This window comes from Podarcis pityusensis (genome assembly GCF_964106645.2).
Source record: "Podarcis pityusensis genome assembly, chromosome: 7".
In the NCBI taxonomy this organism is placed as follows: domain Eukaryota; kingdom Metazoa; phylum Chordata; class Lepidosauria; order Squamata; family Lacertidae; genus Podarcis; species Podarcis pityusensis.
In genome coordinates this window covers 47,977,285-47,995,902 of record NC_138031.1, presented here as the reverse complement: position 1 = coordinate 47,995,902, position 18,618 = coordinate 47,977,285, and the positions used below count along the sequence as shown (strand labels likewise).

Sequence of the window (18,618 nt, the reverse complement as noted above, 5' to 3'; positions counted from 1 at the left end):
CAGTGGATCAATAAATGACTCTCTTTCACATTCCATAATGCATTAACAAGAACGTAAGTAACACCTTCCCGGCTGAATGACATTCTTGCTGCCAACTCTTGAATTCAGGGGCACTTTAGAGCACACTGGATTGCAGCCACAGAACCCAACGCTGTGTGTTTCAGTAACAAGTTCAACTCCTTACAGTGGGGTTGAAGCATGCAGAGGATTGCAGCCTAACAGCCCTGCTCTATGAATATTTTCCTTCTCAAAATTCGTGGGATTTATTCTCTAATTGAGGCATTTCTGCTTTACACCCATACTTGGGAGCAAGCCTCCAATGAACTCGGAGGACTTGATTTCCCACTCCGAGCGGCTGCACGTGCCTCGCACACTTTCCCCAGCCCCCTGCCAGAAACATCACCCGCATCCCCTCCTCCCTTTCAACCAGCTACGTCGCCTACGTCAAGCGCTCCCCATTTCGCTCTCCGCATGTGGATGGTCTCCTTGTGTGTCTATTTCGGAGCACGTGTCTGTTTCGTCGCTCCCCGCTTTCCCCTCACGCTTCTCCCTCTCTCCCCTCCTGCCCGCAGTCCAAGAAAAGGCACCGGGGAAGAGCTCGGCGGAGGTGCCCCCTTCGTCGTCGTCGTCGTGGCGGCGGCGTCAGGGGGACGGAAATCCTCTTCGCGACCCCGAGAGAGAGGGGGAGCCGTCGCCTTCCCCCCTTGAGCAACGCAGCTCTTGAGGTAGCCTGAGGAAGCACGCGGGACGAGCGGGACGCCGCCCGCCGGGTTGTCGCCACAGCCTCTGTGTGAGTGAGTGTGTGTGTGGTGTTTCGGGGGGTGTCTTCCCGCTGTGGCCCCGAGTGGCTGAGCAGGAGAGAAAGGGGGGGGACGACACCTCCACCTCTTCTCCAATATTAACATTGCCTGCACGGCGCTAAGGCTGCCCTGCCTGACTAATCTTGCTCTGCCTCTTCCTTCCTCGCAGCCCCGAGCGCACACAGCTACCTACAAAGGCACGTTACAGCGCCTTGACCAGAAGGCTGTGCTGCCGCCGCCGCCGCTCCTCGCACGCACACGGATCGCACGCTGCTGCCGCCGCCGCCGCGCTTTACACACAGCCAAGGATTAGCCGCCGCCGCCGCCGCCTCTCCTCCTTCTCCCTCGCATCCCTCCCACTCGATGTTTTGACTTCTGCCTTGTGTGCTTCTTGGCTCGCGTATCGACTGCCTGCCTGCCTGCGTGCGTGCTTCTCAGCGGGTAAGTGGGGAGGTAAAGGTTGCACTGGGGGAAGGGAGGCGCCTCTCTCTCTCTCTCTCTCTCTCTCTCTCTCTCTCTCTCTCTCTCTCTCTGTGTGTGTGTGTGTGTGTGTGTGTGTGTGACAATGTCACTCTGAGGGGTGGTGGGCATCTTCCCGCTCCCACCAGCACGTCGCGCGCTGCCCGCCTCCCGAGCCGCGGGCTGCCTTTCCCTCACAGCTTTCCCCCTCAGCGGCTGCTGCGGTTTCTGGCGGGTTCTCCTTTGGGAGAGGAGAGCGCGCTTTCTCTCCATTCCCGGCGCCCTTCGGCCGGCGCCGTTTGGTGCCTCTCCTTCGCCTCCCCACGGCACCCACGAGCGCTGGGTGGGGAGCGGTCCTTGCGGCGCGGAAGGTGACTGCGCTGCTCTTCTGGGGTGGGTGGCTGGGTGGGTGTGTAGGCAGAGGAGCGCGAGGAAGAAAAGGGAGCCGGTCTCTTCTTCCTCTCACCGCCACCCAAACGCGCGCGCGGGCTCTCTGCCCAGCAATGCCTGTTGGGTGTTTTATTGATCAGGCTTGCTGGGGAGTCTTCCCTCAGGAAATTCTCCAAGGCCCCTCCCTCCCCCCCGCGCCGTTTTTGCGGCAGCGTTCAAAGGGTCGACGAAGCCTAGTTGGCCTTGTTGGGAAGGGGGGAGGGGAGCGCTGGTTTGTCAGGAGAATGAGGCGATGGAGTTTCCCAAAGTGCCTGCTTTTGTCCCCATTGCGTGGCCGCGCGCGGAAGAGAAGCCCCTCGCTCGCTGCCCCTTCTCCTCCCCGGGTGGTTGGCGGCGTTTCTGCGAGGCTGAGCAGCTGCTCTCGCTGGTTGCTGCGTGTGGCTGAGTGGCTTCTCGGCGCGCTTGCGCCGGCGACTTCCAGCCGATTCCCTTGTCCTGTCACCTCGGATAGGCGAAGGGGCCGTTGGGGGGTCGTCAGGGCGCCTTCCGTCCGGGACTCCTGCTAGCCAGGGCTGCCAAGAAAGGCATGGCGTGCGTCCCGGGAGGCGCGGGGGGCTACTTCTCTCAGCTTTGTGGGGGCTTCTGGCAAACTGTTGTTTGGGCTGCATTGTTTTGATTCCGGTTGCAGGGGACGCTCGCGCGCGCACGCTTTTCAGCAAAGCCCTTCTTGGGTGAGCTGTGAAAACCCTGACAAGGTCCATCCTGTGTCGAGTGAATGGCATAAATGGGGAGCTTGAAATCAAGCAGTGGCCCCTCATCGAGGCTTGTGGAGGTTATAACAAATTGCACTTTCATTTAGTGGAAGCGCAGCTGCTGGAGAAGCCTTTCAAGGCATAAGGGGGAGGAAATGAAGCCTGCATTCAGGGCACTGCACTGCTGTAATTTTCTCTCTCTCTCTCTTGAAAGGAATGGGAAATCTGAACAAGAATGATTGAAAAGAATGGGCAGCGTGTATTAACTGGTCCTGTTTCCTCTTAGTTTCCATAGCATTAGTCCGATCCAATGCTTATAAACTATTCATAATCAACAGTTTCACTTCTCCACTAAACCAGTAAAATGGCTTTTAATTTTGGGGTTGTATGAAACTGGATGGGATTTGAGTGTGTAGATCAAAGCTTTTTGATTTGGCAGCTGTCTCTATGGTTATATGATTAATATAGCAAGATGGTGATAGAGAAATTGGCATAATTCCATTTTTAACAGTACAAAATTGGTTATCCACAAACAATCAGAAGCAAAGTACTAAGATATCCCAGGAAAGAAAATAGAACAGTTGGAGACCTCCTGCTCCCCTTTTTTGGGAATTGGATGCAGATTAGAGGAAATATGTGTAAATATTATTGTATGTTACCTTACTACCAGAAGTTAATGAAATTTACTGTAGTCCTTGGTGTTGACAGTAGGGGGATATTGATGTGATTTACATTATTAACTGGTGTGCAGTAGGCAAAAAGTGAGAGTTTGCCTGGTGATTACTGGTAGCTCTTTTACTTGAGATCTGATTGACAGCATACGTACAACTTGCCCCTGGTTTATTTTTGGAGCTATCTGATTAGAATGTAAAAACTGTAGATTTGAGTAGTTGTATACTAAGAAATAGGTCAGATTTTATTTCTAAAGTAAATATCTTTAAATGACTCATTCACTATTTGGAAAAATATCCCATTTAACAAGATTGTGTGTGCAATCTTTTAGTAGCTTGACTAAGGATATTTTTATGTTGCACCTTATCATATTATTATTTTCAAACAAGATGTGAAATACGATACTGTTGTAGAGTAACTTAATGTTGTTGCGAATTTCAACATACTTCAGTTCAGAATGTAGTTAAGTTTGGATAATAATGCTTCACTGGAATAACTGTTTATCGTTACAAAACTTTTAAGAATAGCTGTTATGTATTTGACATTCAAACACCTTCAGAAATAGTTTTCTAATTTTGTGGAAGCATATTTATAAAACAACATGCTGTACTTTTCCGTGTATAAGACATGGGTGTTGTTTTTTTTTATTACTAAAATGTTTAAAAGCGGGGTAGTTTTATACACAGGGGCAATCTCCCACCATTTTCTTAATTTTGAGTCCCCCAAAATAGGGGGCATCTTATACATGGGGGCGTGTTATACATGGAAAAATACAGTAGGTGTTAATGAGTATTGATAAGAATTACGGTATTTTCTTTGCAAGATCTGCTTGCATGCTAATATTAAAATGTCATCTTTGAGAAATGGTTGATCTTAATACATTTAGATGTGGATCTATCTGAGTTAGTTCAATAGTTTAGGAATGGCAAAATATGTACTGAATAATAATTAATGGTAGTTTCCCCACCTTTAATCCTTCAGTGTTCTCTTAAGTACTTCTGAAACAAGTCTTTTAAGACCTCTGATAATTAATTAAAACGCACAATTTTCTTTACTAAAAAGGCTGAAAAATAATTTCTTTTATGATCATTCTGGATTTTATGTCAGTTGAACTTCCAAAGTAAATTACTAAACTCTTATTCCCTTAATCTCCTCCATTTAAGATACTAAATATAGGATGGAGTCCAAACCACATACATGTAAACAATATGCTTGTGTAACGCTTGTTAAAAGGATGGTGTGAATGAATTCAGCCTGGATTAGTCATTATGTTACATAGAAATTCAGGAGATAATATAGTATGTTGACAATGTCAAAGCCGGCTTCTGTAATGCTGAAGTTATTCTCCATGGTTTAAGGATAATGGTCTCTTAACATCTTGAATGAAGTTTCACATGAACTGTAATAGACAAACCTGATAATGTCAGAGGCTAACCATAATGTCATTTTAAGATAAAGCCCAGGGCACTGGTCCATGAAAAATTGCACCTCCTTAGCTTCTGTAAATGAAGTCAATTTTGACTTTATTGTCTATGAAATTAGATAATGTTATTTTAAAAGGGATACATGGCACATGTTTCCTCTGTGGCCTAAGCTAATGAAATATGAAAAAGAGTCTCCATGACAAAGAGTGTTGGTTTCCGAATAATGTCCTATCCCAAGTCAAGAAGAAAATCATGTATAATTTGCTAGATAATATGCAGAGATTTTCCACTGTGGCTGTATGGCTTTTCTGAAGGTTGTTGAAGTGGATTACCCAGGCTCTGTTTCTTCTTTCCCTCTGTACAAGAGTAGTCTTTTATGGAGTCCATTCAAAAGTCTGTGGGCTAAGGCCATGATCATATGTAAATTGAAAGGCTTTGATTTGGTTCATTTATATTTTGCTTTGGGAAACAAAGTGGAGCCCTGTTCACTACTTCTTCTAGAGCAGTGGTTCCCAGTTGGTGGTCCGTGGTCCTTAGCACACCCAGGGGGTCCATAGCACCATTCACGTAACAAAACTACCATTGAGGTATCAAAATTTTCAAAAGTAGGGGGTCCCTACCTTGGCTTTTGAAAAACAGGGGGTCCACAGTACTTGGTTAATTGGAAATCACTGTTCTAGAGATCTTAAGCGTGTTTGTGTTGTGGATAAATTTATTTTAAAAGCTCTCTCTGTTAGGAACTATGCCTAATCTCTTCTCCTTTTGGAAAAATCCATTGCCTCTTCTTTTGGTATTGTGTTTCCAAGAGAAGAGGCCAGTTAATAACTGGTGCCTGAGTTTTCCTCTTCCTTTCCCCCTGTTTGTGTCATAACTTTTAGATTGTAACCCTATAGACAGGGACTGTATTTACTGATCTGATCTGACCTGTCCTGGGAGCAGAGTACACTTACCGTGGGCCTCTGAGGGCTATGTTGGTTGGGGGCTCCTACCAGGGACCGGATGCTTTTTTTGATTGAGTTTATAACTTTATTCTGACAAGACTCCCTCTCTGAGCCTCAGACAAGCTCCGCATGAGCCTGGTGGGCCACTCACCCTGATTCTGGACATGCGCTACCCCTACCAATTCATAACCTCAAAGAAAGAGCTTCCCCTATGCATCTTTCAAAAATGAAAGGAGATGTATCAAGCATCTTGATGCCACAACATCCCCTTTGTTCTGGGTCTGTGGGCTTGAGCTACAATTTCCATCATCCTTCACAACAAATTCCAGTAGCTGGAAGGATGGGAGATTAGGTTCAACCCTAAAAACCAATTTTTTGAATGAACAGCCTACTGCTTGCCAGTTCCGAAGTCATGTGTCTGATATATTCATTCTGCACCATACAACATAACTTATATGCAAATAACTTCATGATATCCTGGTTCAAGTTTTATCTATTACACAGAGTGGGAGCATTTGCGCTTTGAGTGTGCTCCCTGTCTTCATGGTGCATAGAGAAGATAGTCATATTCCGCATGAAATTGTAATTGTTTAGATGGAAATAATCTCAAACTGGTGAATTGTCTAGCAGCTGATATGAAATACTTTAGTTTATCATTTATAATTTCATTCTAAAAGTGTTCCTGCCATTCCCATTCATGGAGGAGGCTTACAAGGCCAGGCTCTTACTCTAGAACAGGAATGTCAACTGCAAGGTCATTGTAATTATTACAAATGGCTCTAGACAGTATTTGTAACTGTATAGAACCATTGTGATCTGTAATTTTGGTGGGTCTCCTCCATTTAAATATGAAGAAACACAGAGGTTAGATGAGTAACTTTGCTTGCAGTTTTTATAACATGAAGGCTATTTTCTGCTTATTTCCTTAACTTTGAGATATATCATGTCATTGATAACTCCAGCCACCTTTTCGCATATTAGCATTGTATTGTCCAATATACTTTACATTTTTTGCTATTACCTATTTAAGCTATGCATGATCCAAAGTTTGCAGAGTTCTAATGTATTCAAAGGTGTGCCAAAGGAACTTCATGTGTGCCTTGGAGTTCCTGTATTCTTACTTGGGTCTCTTAGTAAGTCTAATTGACATGCCTTATTATTTTATAGAGGTAGTACCTAATAAGTGGGAAATTGTGTGATTCCTCCACCCATCTAGAACTTCTTTCCTGATCAGGGAGTTGCGGGTGCTTGACTCTCTGGAAGAGAACCAACTGGGATGCTGTTAGTGGCATCTGCATTTTTGACATGTGAATAACCTTTTTGAAGTAAGTGGAGGGACAGGTGGCATAAGGAACGCAGGAGGTAGAATTAAGCAGAGTGGGATGGTTCCATCTGCCAGATAAAATTGTGGTGATTTATCAGTGAGTGTTTTGAGGAACAAGACACCTGAGCATCTGAAGAGACAACTGCTAAAAATATCTGGGAACTCCTGATTATGCCTTGTATTTCAATTCACCCTGGGTGGCAGACTCCATAAACCTACGAATAGAATTTTTTGCATCATTACAGTATAAGATACTATTGTGATTCCTTTTGCCTCTTTGTAGCAGTTGTATAGCTGTTTGACAAAGCCAGAATTATAAATAGTAAATACAGCTATTGACAAAGAAATGTTTATAAAAAAAGTATCCTACAGGTAGGTTTGTTTCTCATAACTGCAAATAACCATTTCATTATTTTGCAGGATGTGGTGTTTATGTATTTTAAAAATAAAATTGCTACAGTATAACCTTTTGTGAAGCCAAGTATGATAAATACTTTCCCACTGCCAACAGAGCCTAATAATTTATAAATAATCTTTGGTATAAATGTAGATACGATTCATTCTCTCTTTCATGATGCAAATTGGCTTCTATTTCTATGCAAAATTATTATGCAAAACTTTGACTGGATGCGTATTTTCCTTTTTATGCAGAAGTGTTTATTGAGTGAATGAATGAACTGTATTTCTTTATGCAAAAGGACTACAGTGATATGACTGCAAGATAACATAAGCAGAAGCCTTATTTAATACATGGTCCCAGTTCAGAATTACAGGAGAGTCATCAAGTTGTGCTTTAGAGGGGTGCCTGTTTAAAACCACATAATGGAGATTTTTTGCTTGTCTAATAGCCTTTATCTGTCTTCTAACAGGTTTCATCCTTATGTTTGTGGATAAAAGTTGAATCTGCTTTACAGTGGTCATTGTGTATCTGGCTCTATCTATTGGTAGATGCTGTAGCCTAGAAAAATGCCAACCAGATATATATGTAAAAAGTGATTCAAAAGATGGGCTATAGTTACATCAAAAGGCAAAGGTTGACAACAGCTTTCTTTTCTTGGTTCTCATTTGGGTTTGCTTCACCTGTTCCCTCCCCCACCCTTCACTTAATCTCTTGTCTCTTGTTGCCCATGGTGCTTTGTCTTTGGAAGTGAGTTTTTACCTTTGATTATTAGACTAAATACTGAAAAGTACTATGCATGTATGTAAGGATTTAATAGAGGTTAGGACAAGCTGATTTCAATGTCCATTTCATTTTGGGGTAAAAGTCAACTAGAGTCTCAAAATGTGAGTTTGGCATTAATAGTCCATTAGCTATGAATAATATATATTTTTACAATAAGCTGTCATTTTCTGCAAAATTCTATTTCTAAATTCTTTCATTGCTGCCTATTGGTCAACATTAAGCATGTGTGCATTGTAGCATTTCTGTGAGTTTTTATGTGTCACATTATTTATCATCACTTTACGGTTTGATGTTTATCTTTTGCTTCATTTAACATCTTTACTACCTCTGACATCTGGCCCTTGACATTTTATTATGTGACTTCTGTCTGCTGTGAAGAAAGCATCTCTGTTACCTAGATCCGAGAGAAGGGCAAAAACTGTAATGCTAACATTGAACAAAAGCAGAGAACACTGTTGAATTAATTTTAAATGTTTGTTGTTAAACAACTGATTAATTGATTAGTAAAAGTGTTATATTGAGGACATCTAATTCAGATTATTTTAATAAAATAACAAAGAAAAGCCTTTTAGAATAGAACCCTGCTGCTCATTTTGCCTTAACCCTGAGAGGTACACTCTTCGTTAATAGCAGTGTAATCACACATAGATAGACACATGAATGTATATGTTTCTGTATGTATAAAATTTGAAGAAGCAATAAGCATCCTATTTCAGGGAGTTACTTCAGTTAAAACTGAAGTAAAACTAAATTCATTTTAATTTCTGAGATCTATTCATGCATTAATTTATAATCTTGTCAATCCTGCTTATCACCTAAACCAAACCCTCCAATGGTTGGAGTTTATCATTGTAGCAGCCAAGGAGGAAATAAAAATCACTATGGTGCTGATGGAAACAGTCCCTGTGACTATGACCCTACTGACAACAGCCTAGTTTAGATGTAATGCGAAACTAAGATTTCCTTTACAAGGATATGCTGTGGGAAGGCTGGTTCACATATTTCCTCCTCTTCCCTTCTCCATCTGCAAGGAGATAAATTTTAAAGCATCTATTTGTGTCTCAAGATCAAATCATGGTTTCAGCTCCTGGTTTATATTAACTGTAGTCCCCCTCCCTCCATGATATTCAGACATAATAGGAAACAGGGCTTTAGTCCAAAGTGCAAATAGATTCTTTAGATTCCACCCTTTCACATCTGAAACAATGAAAAGAAGGTGCACACCAGCCAAAGATTCACCATGGTGTATTCTCGTAACAGGACACCATGGTTTCCCATTACACCTGAATCTGGTCAGTAAGCGATAAGACAGTTCCCCTGGTAAAGTAAAACAGGCTAGGAATTCTGTGCTGGAAGATGTTGCTGTGAAATATATTAAGAAATCATAATATATGATAGTTTGGCCCTTGGGAAGAAAGGACAGAAATGTTGGAGCAAAATGCATAGCAATTATCTGGACGTAAGCTCCACTGAAGATAGTGGTACTTACATCTTAGCAAACATGCATAAGACTGCATTGCAAAGTGCATAAAATTATAGGACCACTAGCTATAGGTTTTAATAAACCAGTTAAATTGGGTGATAGACAGCAGGCACTTGAAGGCTTGAAAATGGTAGATGTCTCACCTATATTTGCTTTTACTCACTTCTTCATCCTAGGTAACTGGAACTCTGTTAAATTCAGTGGCAGGTCATGCTAACTAGAACTAAAGCATCATCTTCTTTTTAATACAGGGGTAGGGATTCCAGATGTTGTTGCACTCCAACTCTACCCATCCGTATTGATGGGAGTACAATCATAGAATCATAGAATTGCGGAGTTGGAAAGGACCCTGAGGGTCATCTAGCCCAATTCCTACAATGTAGGAATCTCAACTAAAGCATTAATGACAGGTGGCCATCCAACCTCTGCTTAAAAATCTCCAAGGAAGGAGATATCTGGTTTTCAGCATCATGATATATCACCCGCTAAAGATCACAATATGCTGGTCCATAACAATATCTGAAAAAAGGTTGGAGCTGTGTAAAGCATTGACTGGCTTTATGGTTTTTCCTGCGTTGTGATTTTTGCTGGTGCCTGCTCTTGTGATTCTTGTGACACCCTGCATGTGTCATCAAGTGGTGAGGCAAAGCTGCTCAGCAGGGGCAAACACAGGTGCATCAATCAAGAGTGGGAAGGATAAAAGGGAAGCAAGGCAGAGGCTCTGTATCTGCTCAGCTTTCTTCATTGATGGACCTTGGTTTGGCTGCTTCGGGGACTCTCCTGGACTATGACTTCAGGAGTGACCAAAGGTGTTCCAACCCAAGATATTCTGCAGAGGTGGGAACCTGACCTTGCGTATTGACTTTGGACTTTGCTTGTTGTACTGGAGCCAGACTGGTATTTGATCATTTGGACTATCTGACTACTCTCTAGTGTTGTCCTTGGGACTGTGTGCACTATCAGGACTTATCTCCAGATATGCCAGGGTGCAGGGCATTTTTCAAGGAAGCAGAGACCATGGTCCAAGAAGCCAAACCCTAAACCTTTCTGATGACATCACCTGCTCAGCCAACTGTTTACTTCCCATATTTTCCTCTAACATATGATTTTAATGTGGCAAAAGAAAAAGTAATGCACTGATATATTAGACATGTAACAGAGGGAATTCACTAATTTGAAGAGTTTCTCAAGTGAGAATAATAGACCTTCTATTTCTTCTAATATGTTGCTAATAAAGCCTAATAATTCACACAGTTGGGATGCTACATAGCAAATAGTAACAGTTGTTGTTCAGTATTACTACATCTATATAATACTGAGTTTGAAGCTTTTGTAAAGGATGTTGAGCTGCCATTTTGGTTTGTTTCCAAAATGGAAGCTACAGGTGTTATTACAGCTAGAAACAAAATGAATTAGTAGTACCTTCTTTTTGAGGTGGAAAAACTATTAATAACTGAGAATGGTATTTCAGAAATGCTGTTTGTTTATGAAAAGTTATGGGTGATTAAACTACACTCTTGCTGAGAGTAAATGGATTTTATGCTTCAGCAATTAATGCAAAGTAATTTAATTTGACAAGCACTAATGTGGACTTCAAAACCAACCCAAATTCAGTGTTTCCTTAATAACTTCAGTGGTTGCTTTGTTATAATGATATCCCTATTATTAGTGGTGTTAATCTTTCCAGATGACTAAATTTTAAGTCTGCATTGCGCAGTTTACATCATACACATGACATTATTTGGTATGCATACATACATGTATTAACCATCTAAGTAATTGTTGTGCCTTAATCAGCTGAAATATGTATTTACTATCATTACAGACCAGTTCAATCTCTGAGCAGTGTGGGATTCCAGCGCTCCAGGTGCTTACCCAGGGCCTGTGTTTCCTTTGGAAATGAGGCACAATGGAGATTGTGGTGTCTTCATGATATATGGTTTATTTATGCAGATATACAACTATGATGGAGGGTCAAAGCATCAGAGGGTCCTGACTCTCCCATTGCCACAATCTCCTATTCAAACAGGCAACCAACACTGTGCTCAGCCCCCACTCCAACTTGCTGCATTTAACAGACTGACACTCCCTCCCAGCACACCACAACCAACTGAAATTCCAAAACTGTGGAATTGTCTTCAGACTAACTATCTCATAGCTCCAGCAGAAAATCTGTCTTTCTGATGGCCTATCTTCCTGTCTTTGTTCTCTGCTGAAGGCCCATCTCTCAAGTGATCTCCTCTGCACAGGAAGCTGAGCCCAGCTGTTAAGAGTCTGACTTCAGTTTAACTCTCTTAAGCATTTATTATATTTTTACCAAATCCAGAAATTATGGGTGCCTTGCACCCACAAACTCATAACGCTGTTTTTGTGAATGACTATAGTTGAAATAGTTTCTTTGCATCATTGCCGACTACAGCTTGTCCTCACCCCACCCCCATCTACACTTAGGATTAAAGAACATGAATTCAACACAGATGACATTATCCTTTCAGGAGAGGGTGGAATCACTACTTAAGTGCAATTGCCTCTTCAATGCCTTTATAGTACCTTTTTGGGACCCCAACTTTGGATCATTTTCTTCCTCCCCCCATACCTACCAGGCCTGGGCAAGCAAGTAAAAAAAGCTACAATATACCCAGCTTTTTGAACATGGGAGACAAGATGCCAGGCTGCATACTTTCTATGGCAGGCATGTCCAAAGTCCATTTCGGGGGCCTAATCTGGTTGGCCCTTTGGTCAGCCCTCATGGCCCTTCATCAGATCTGGCACTCTGTTTAAAAAGTTTGGACACCACTGTTCTATGGCCTCCTGATTCATTGAAATCTAGTAATTCTTCTCCCAGGGTCTTCCTTGCTTTCCGATCAACACCATTCCAATACTTCAGTTTGCTCACTTGAAGGTTCTGATAGGCTTTGGGGGCATGGCACTTGGCAGCAGGCTCAGACCTATTACAAAAGGTAGAAGAGAGAATGAAAAATAAATCAGGTTGAACAGTTACAGATGGATCAGCAGATCAGCAGTGACAAGGTGAACTGAATGGTGATGTCATAATCTTGTCAGCTGATGGAGTTATCAGTTTTTGCATTTAGACAAAATTTAAAGTACATTCTCTTAAACGACAGCAGTTACAATAATGATCTTTGCTCCTTTGTCATTGAATATGTAGCAGAATACTGTTATTAGACTGATGCAGAAATTGAGAGTGGGAGAACGCCCCATTTTCTGGCCTGCTAAGAGCTCTCCTTTAAGTGAAGTCATGTCACCAAAGTTTAAAATTATTTGGCTTGGAACCTTGATTATTCATAGTGCTTGGTTATTCATAGTGCTACAGTTTAAAATGTGGCCTCAATCTAGAAACGATTTCTTCTTTCCACTCGCTGAACTGGCTGCTGCTGCAGCAGACACTGTGGCAAGGGAAGAAAAGAGAGAGGCACAGACTCTAATCTTCCTCCTGTAGCATCTATTGCAATTGGGAGGTAAGAGAACCTTTCAGAGGTGAGGTGGAGAATCCTGGGAGGCCAACAATTATAAGTCTAATTAGAACTTCTGAGGGGGTAGGAAATATTTTTTCTGGGTTTCTGGTCACGTCACAAGTCAATGGTGGTTGCTGCTTGCTGCCCTTTGTGGGCAACAAGGAGGTTCAGGCAGGGGAAAGCCAGTATTTATGATCTGAAAATCCTGGCAGTGTTCCCCAGTGGGGAGCTCACTGCATCCCGCTGTGCCGCGCAAGCCCATGTCTGCCAACTTGAAAGGCGGAGCAGGTGTGACCTGGGAGTGTGTCCCTGCCATGGATGAACCTCCATCTCTGGCATGATTTGTGGTTGGTTCCTCCATAATTTGGAAAATTGGCATTAATCAAGAGGTGCTCCTGGACCAACATATGCTGATTGCAGGCAATCAGTCAGCTGCTGAAAAGACTGGGCTTGGTTCTTTGAAGGTATCTGAATGTTTTCTTTGAAGCTTGAGAACCCTTACAACAGCCAGGAAAGGAATGGGGAGGACAAGGTGTTTTCTTATGGTTTTCAACTGGTCTCCTTTCTTCCTGTCCTCCCCTGCAAAATGAAAGAGACGTGTGTAGCCACTGTTATGTTATTATGTTTGTTACTTGAGAAAAGAGGGGGCGGCTTTTAATTTATGCTCAACAAGGAATTTAACAGGGTTTTACTATGCCCCCCCCCAACCGAGGCTGAATGGACTTTATTTAAAATTATTCCTGGACTGGACGAGGAGTGCTGATGGAGTAATGCAGTGGGGGGGGGGGGAGAACTGCAGCCGAACAGGTGTGGTAAAGAGGCTGAATTTGAGAAAAGATCTTGCTTTCAACTGTGTGCCAAGGAAGAACTCCAGAGTGGGATTTTTAGTGGTGGAGGTTGGATATGCACTCAGTGAGTTATTTGAGCTTGTATGCTAGTCTGTAAACAGTGGAAGAAATAGAATGCGACCTTGTACCATCCAGATAAACACTGCAAAGAACCGAACAATGGAAGATAGGAATTAACTCTCCCAACACACCAGGTCCGGAACAACAATGTATACGAAGGACTACACACCTTAAATAGAATATTTATTTAAAGATGTAATGGAGGTGCTGTTTGTAAGATGAAAAAGGCGGCCAGCTGGAAGAATGGTTTAACGGCAAGTAAAGGATGTCAAGTGGACTCTAAATAAGAAATTGTGTGACTATGCAAGGAAATGATGGTGATCATATGTTTGGGACAGAAACTGAAAACCTGATTTTAAGAAATTGTATTAAATTAAATTTATTTGGTTTGATTTGTAATAATTTGGAAAAATAATAATAATCATTTGAGTTGGATGAAAAAAGGAAATATTTTTTCTGAGTGCTCTCTCTTGCTAGTAATGGTCAATCCCATCCACATTTGGCTTGGGGAATTTGCTTATCTTGAATCCTCTTGATACTCCTGGAAGGTTTTTTTTAAAGAGTTCCCACGAACTTCATTAGTAGATAAAGAGTCCTAGAACATGGTTTTATCAATCCTGTTAATTTCCTCAAATGTCAGACTCATTCTTCTAAAAGCTTCATAGTTCTAAATGTCACATACTGTCTTCAAAATGTTTATTCTCACTGATTTCTTCCTTTTTTGTTGCCTCATGTGGCTTAGCCGTTTCAGCTTTGCAACATTGGGATATATGTTTTCTACCATTGGCACGTTCTGCTACTATATGCAGTATAGAAAAGAAGTGAAACAGTTGGGCATAGGTGCATGCTATATAGAGTGAGTATAGAGGTGATGCATAGGTGCATGCTATATAGAGTGAGGCACAATATTTAGAATTGTATCCAACATCCAATGTACCGTACTTAGAGTAGAGCAGCTGAAATCAGTGGACATGAAAAACTTATACGCATTGATTTAATTGGGTGATACCTGCTTGTTAGAAGTCATGTGGCTAACTTTCATGCAAGTATTCAGATGCACCTAAAATAGCTCTTTGGACTGTGATTACCTGCCCTCCCACCCCAAAACCTGCCCTCCTAGCAGCACACTGAATATTGCTCATTATGAAATGGTTTTAAAGGCACTTGAACCTAAGCACAATAATGCAATTTGATTGTGACAGTAGCTGAATGAATTAGAGTAGCGCACATTTTGTTACAAAGGCTGTTATTTAAACATCAGCTCTAAATATGCAATTCCATATAAAACCATAAGTAAATAATTCAGTTATCTTAATCTCTAATTTTAATGACCCTTTCAGTTCCCTGGCTCTTATTAGAATAAACAGAAATTAATAATAATGAACAAGTGTTTTGAGCTGTTCTAGTTTATTATTATTTTTTTGCTGTGAAATTCTATACTCTTAGCGCTCTCTTCTGCTCTCAGATATGTATGCACCACTCCCAAAGAGCTTAATGATTACTGTTCTGGAGCAGCTGGGGAAAATTTGAAGCCACACTCTCAAATTCTGTTTTAATGGAAGTCTAATGATTTATGTGAAATAGCACCAAGAGAATAGATTCTAGTAGCAACAATGCCTAAAGCCTATTTTTAAATGAACTTGGTTTTGCTTTCATTAATATTTGTGTCCAAACATTTGGACTTCAGGAAACTTTGGTATTTTGGAAATAGAAACCTAATATGGAACATAATTCCTGTATATTGGAGTTCTTGTTGCCATGTAACAAAAAAAATATCTAGTCAGTATTTTGGGAAAGTGCATTGGGAATGGAGGGTTTGTTGAGTGCACAATATTTTGAAAACTCATTATTATTATTATTATTATTAGTTTATTTCCTTCTAAACAAAAGGTCTCAAGGCAAAACAAACAATTAAAAATTATCAAAGCAACAAATGCATAAAGCTTTGTTCACATATCAGTATCAAATAATTGCTTACTGTGTGAATGAGCCACTGCAGATTAAAGAAATAAAAATCATATACCCTTGCCAACTTTGCAGTTCTATGTTTTTAAGAAATACAGTGCAACAATACTTGGAATACTGTGTACAGTTTTGGTCACCTCATTTAAAAAAGGATTTCATACAGCTGGAAGAGGTTCAGAAAAGGGCAACCAAAATGATCAAAGGGATGGAGCAAGTGAGGAAGGTTAAAATATTTATTATTATATTTAGTGTTCCTTGGTTTAGAGAAAAGGCAAGTAATGTAATGATAGAGGTGTATAAAACTATTCATGTTGCGGAGAAAGTGGATAGTGATCTCCCCTCGCCCCTCATGTTACTAGAACTTGAGACATCTAATGAAACTGAACATTAGAAGTTTCAGGACAGATAAAAGGAAGTACTGCTTCAGACAGCATATAGTTAAACTATAAAATTCACTCTCACCAGAAATAGCGATGGCCACCAACTTGGGTGGCTTTGAAAGAGAATTAGACCAATGCATGAAGGACAAGTCTATCCATGGCTAAGAGCTACAAAGCAATGGCTGTGTTCTACCTCTACAGTTGGAGGCAGTATGCCTCTGAATGCCAGTCGTTGGGAGTCACAGGTGGGGAGAACACTGTGCAAACAGGATGCTGGGACTAGATGGGCCTTTGGCCTGATTCCGCAGAGTCTGCTTACGGTCTTTTTGTTGGAGGTTAGTTCGCACAATCAAGTGAATACATATATGTGTGAAATAGCATCTCTGATTCACACCCATCTCTGATTAAAATCAAAGCCTAGATAAGACTTTATTCCCTACTTTGAAGGGGTGTATCTGTAAAAACTGCTGTTGGGGCACAAATTCCCACTCCCACTGCGAGACCATTTCCATGTGAGGATTACACACAAAAGATGACCTTTTGCCTGTGAGATGTAGTCTTTGAAATCATTCCCTATGAAAATGGATGAAGATAGTTGTTTGTCTTATTTTTCCATAGGAGCTGCATTCAAAGGCTGCAGCTGGGGGGAAATAAGCAAATCTGGATTAGTTCAGAAGTATGTTATTTCCTGATTCTTTGGGAATTATTCTTCAGTTTATTTCTCACCCAGTCTGATGTCAGCCAAGGGGCAGCTAAGAAGTTACAGTAGCCCTCTTTAGGTATTCTGATTCTGCGTCCTACAAATATGCAAGGCATTTACCACCACTCTTATCCACCTTCATAAGTAGTAAGGCAAACTTATGAAGCAGAGGTCCTACTGGACTGGTGGAAAATCAGGTTTCTAAATGTGTTAAAGACCTTTTTAAACATTATTAAATGTGTGTGGTCTTTTATATGTATATATATGAGGGACGCGGGTGGTGCTGTGGGTTAAACCACAGAGCCTAGGACTTGCCGATCAGAAGGTCAGCGGTTCGAATTCCCGCGACGGGGTGAGCTCCCGTTGCTCAGTCCCAGCTCCTGCCAACCTAGCAGTTCAAAAGCACGTCAAAGTGCAAGTAGATAAATAGGTACTGCTCCGGTGGGAAGGTAAATGACGTTTCCGTGCACTGCTCTGGTTCTCCAGAAGTGGCTTAGTCATGCTGGCCACATGACCCGGAAGCTGTACGCCGGCTCCCTCGGCCAATACAGCGAGATGAGCGCTGCAACCCCAGAGTCGGTCATGACTGGACCTAATGGTCAGGGTCCCTTTACCTTTACCTTTATGTTGGGGGCATTCTTGAGTACGGGAGACTCTTCACATGTTTGAATTCCCAACTTGTAACGGGTGACAGGCAATAACTGTTTGCAAGGCTGAGCAGTGGTGCTTACTTGACCTCCTAATGCCAGTGTCTCTGCAGCTTACTGGGAGGAAGAGGGGTAGGTTGGCACTGGTAGAGTCAATTTGGTGCTCGCAATGGTGTGTTTATTACAGCATCAACCTTGCTATTGCCTCCCCACCCCCATTTCCATTAAGCTACAGTGTTGCCAGTGATGGGATGTCAGGTAAGCACTGATGCCCTGCCCTGCTGACTGCTACTGGTGACAGGTGTGTTGACAGAGCCAGATCACGTGTCCCCATAGTCCCTTCCTCATGGGTTTGCTATACACAGAAACAGAATGCCCTAAGAGGGCTAGTGCTAGTCTAAGAGGGCTAGTGCTATTATTACTTCGTTAGTTTAATTTGGCATAAGAATTTATCTCTTTGGGAAGGCTGTTCATATACATGATTTACCTATAACATTAGTATGTACTAATAGATGTACTCCATAAGGACTGACAATGGCAGCTTGGGGAAGACTCCATTCTGCTGTTCTTGCTTAGAAGCAAGTCCTTACTTGAGGACTTGTTTTGTTTTGTTTACTTTGATTCACAGCAGTGTTTTACTTGTAATAAGAAGAACTAACCCTGCAATCTCTTTGTGGAATGCTGACTTAAATGCTATCCAAGAGTGTATTTTGCCTATTAGCAGTGCAGAATTTGATATTAATGTATTCGTTAGAGAAAAGTACCCAAAACACATCTATCTGGAAGCAAAGCAATATGGGACAGTCAGGTTTCCACCCCAAGTGATAAGTGCAAAGGGAGGCGTATATCACAAAGCAAGTCAAGTAGAAGTGGTACAGAAATGTAATAGATAATAACACACATTCATTCACTAATCATTTGGTATTATGAAAGACTACTCTCCATATTAACTCTTGTATGAATAATGCAGCAGCAGTTCAGAAATGCTCTATGTTTGAACGAGGGGGTCATTTTTAGAGGCTTTTATAACAGTTGTTTATTACCTGCATATGCTTTAATGGGGTCTCTGGAGGATCTGTGGCCACAGCTTCCCATTGTTTGTGGATAGAAAAGT

At 41.8% G+C, this 18,618-nt stretch overlaps 1 protein-coding gene across 8 annotated transcripts in view; it reads left to right on the top strand.

Moving 5' to 3' along the window:
* Positions 1-448: 448 nt before the first annotated feature.
* Positions 449-18,618, top strand: part of DLGAP1 (DLG associated protein 1) — a 307,198-nt gene continuing 289,028 nt past the window's right edge. For 6 of the 8 annotated variants that reach the window (XM_081013083.1, XM_081013091.1, XM_081013086.1 and 3 more), the window contains exons 1-2: positions 449-725; positions 970-1,241. The gene's annotated coding sequence lies outside the window, so the exon portion shown is untranslated. Of the gene's footprint in view, positions 791-969; positions 1,242-1,484; positions 1,631-18,618 lie in introns of those variants that run through there. The other 2 variants (XM_081013088.1, XM_081013082.1) reach the window with 2 other exon arrangements.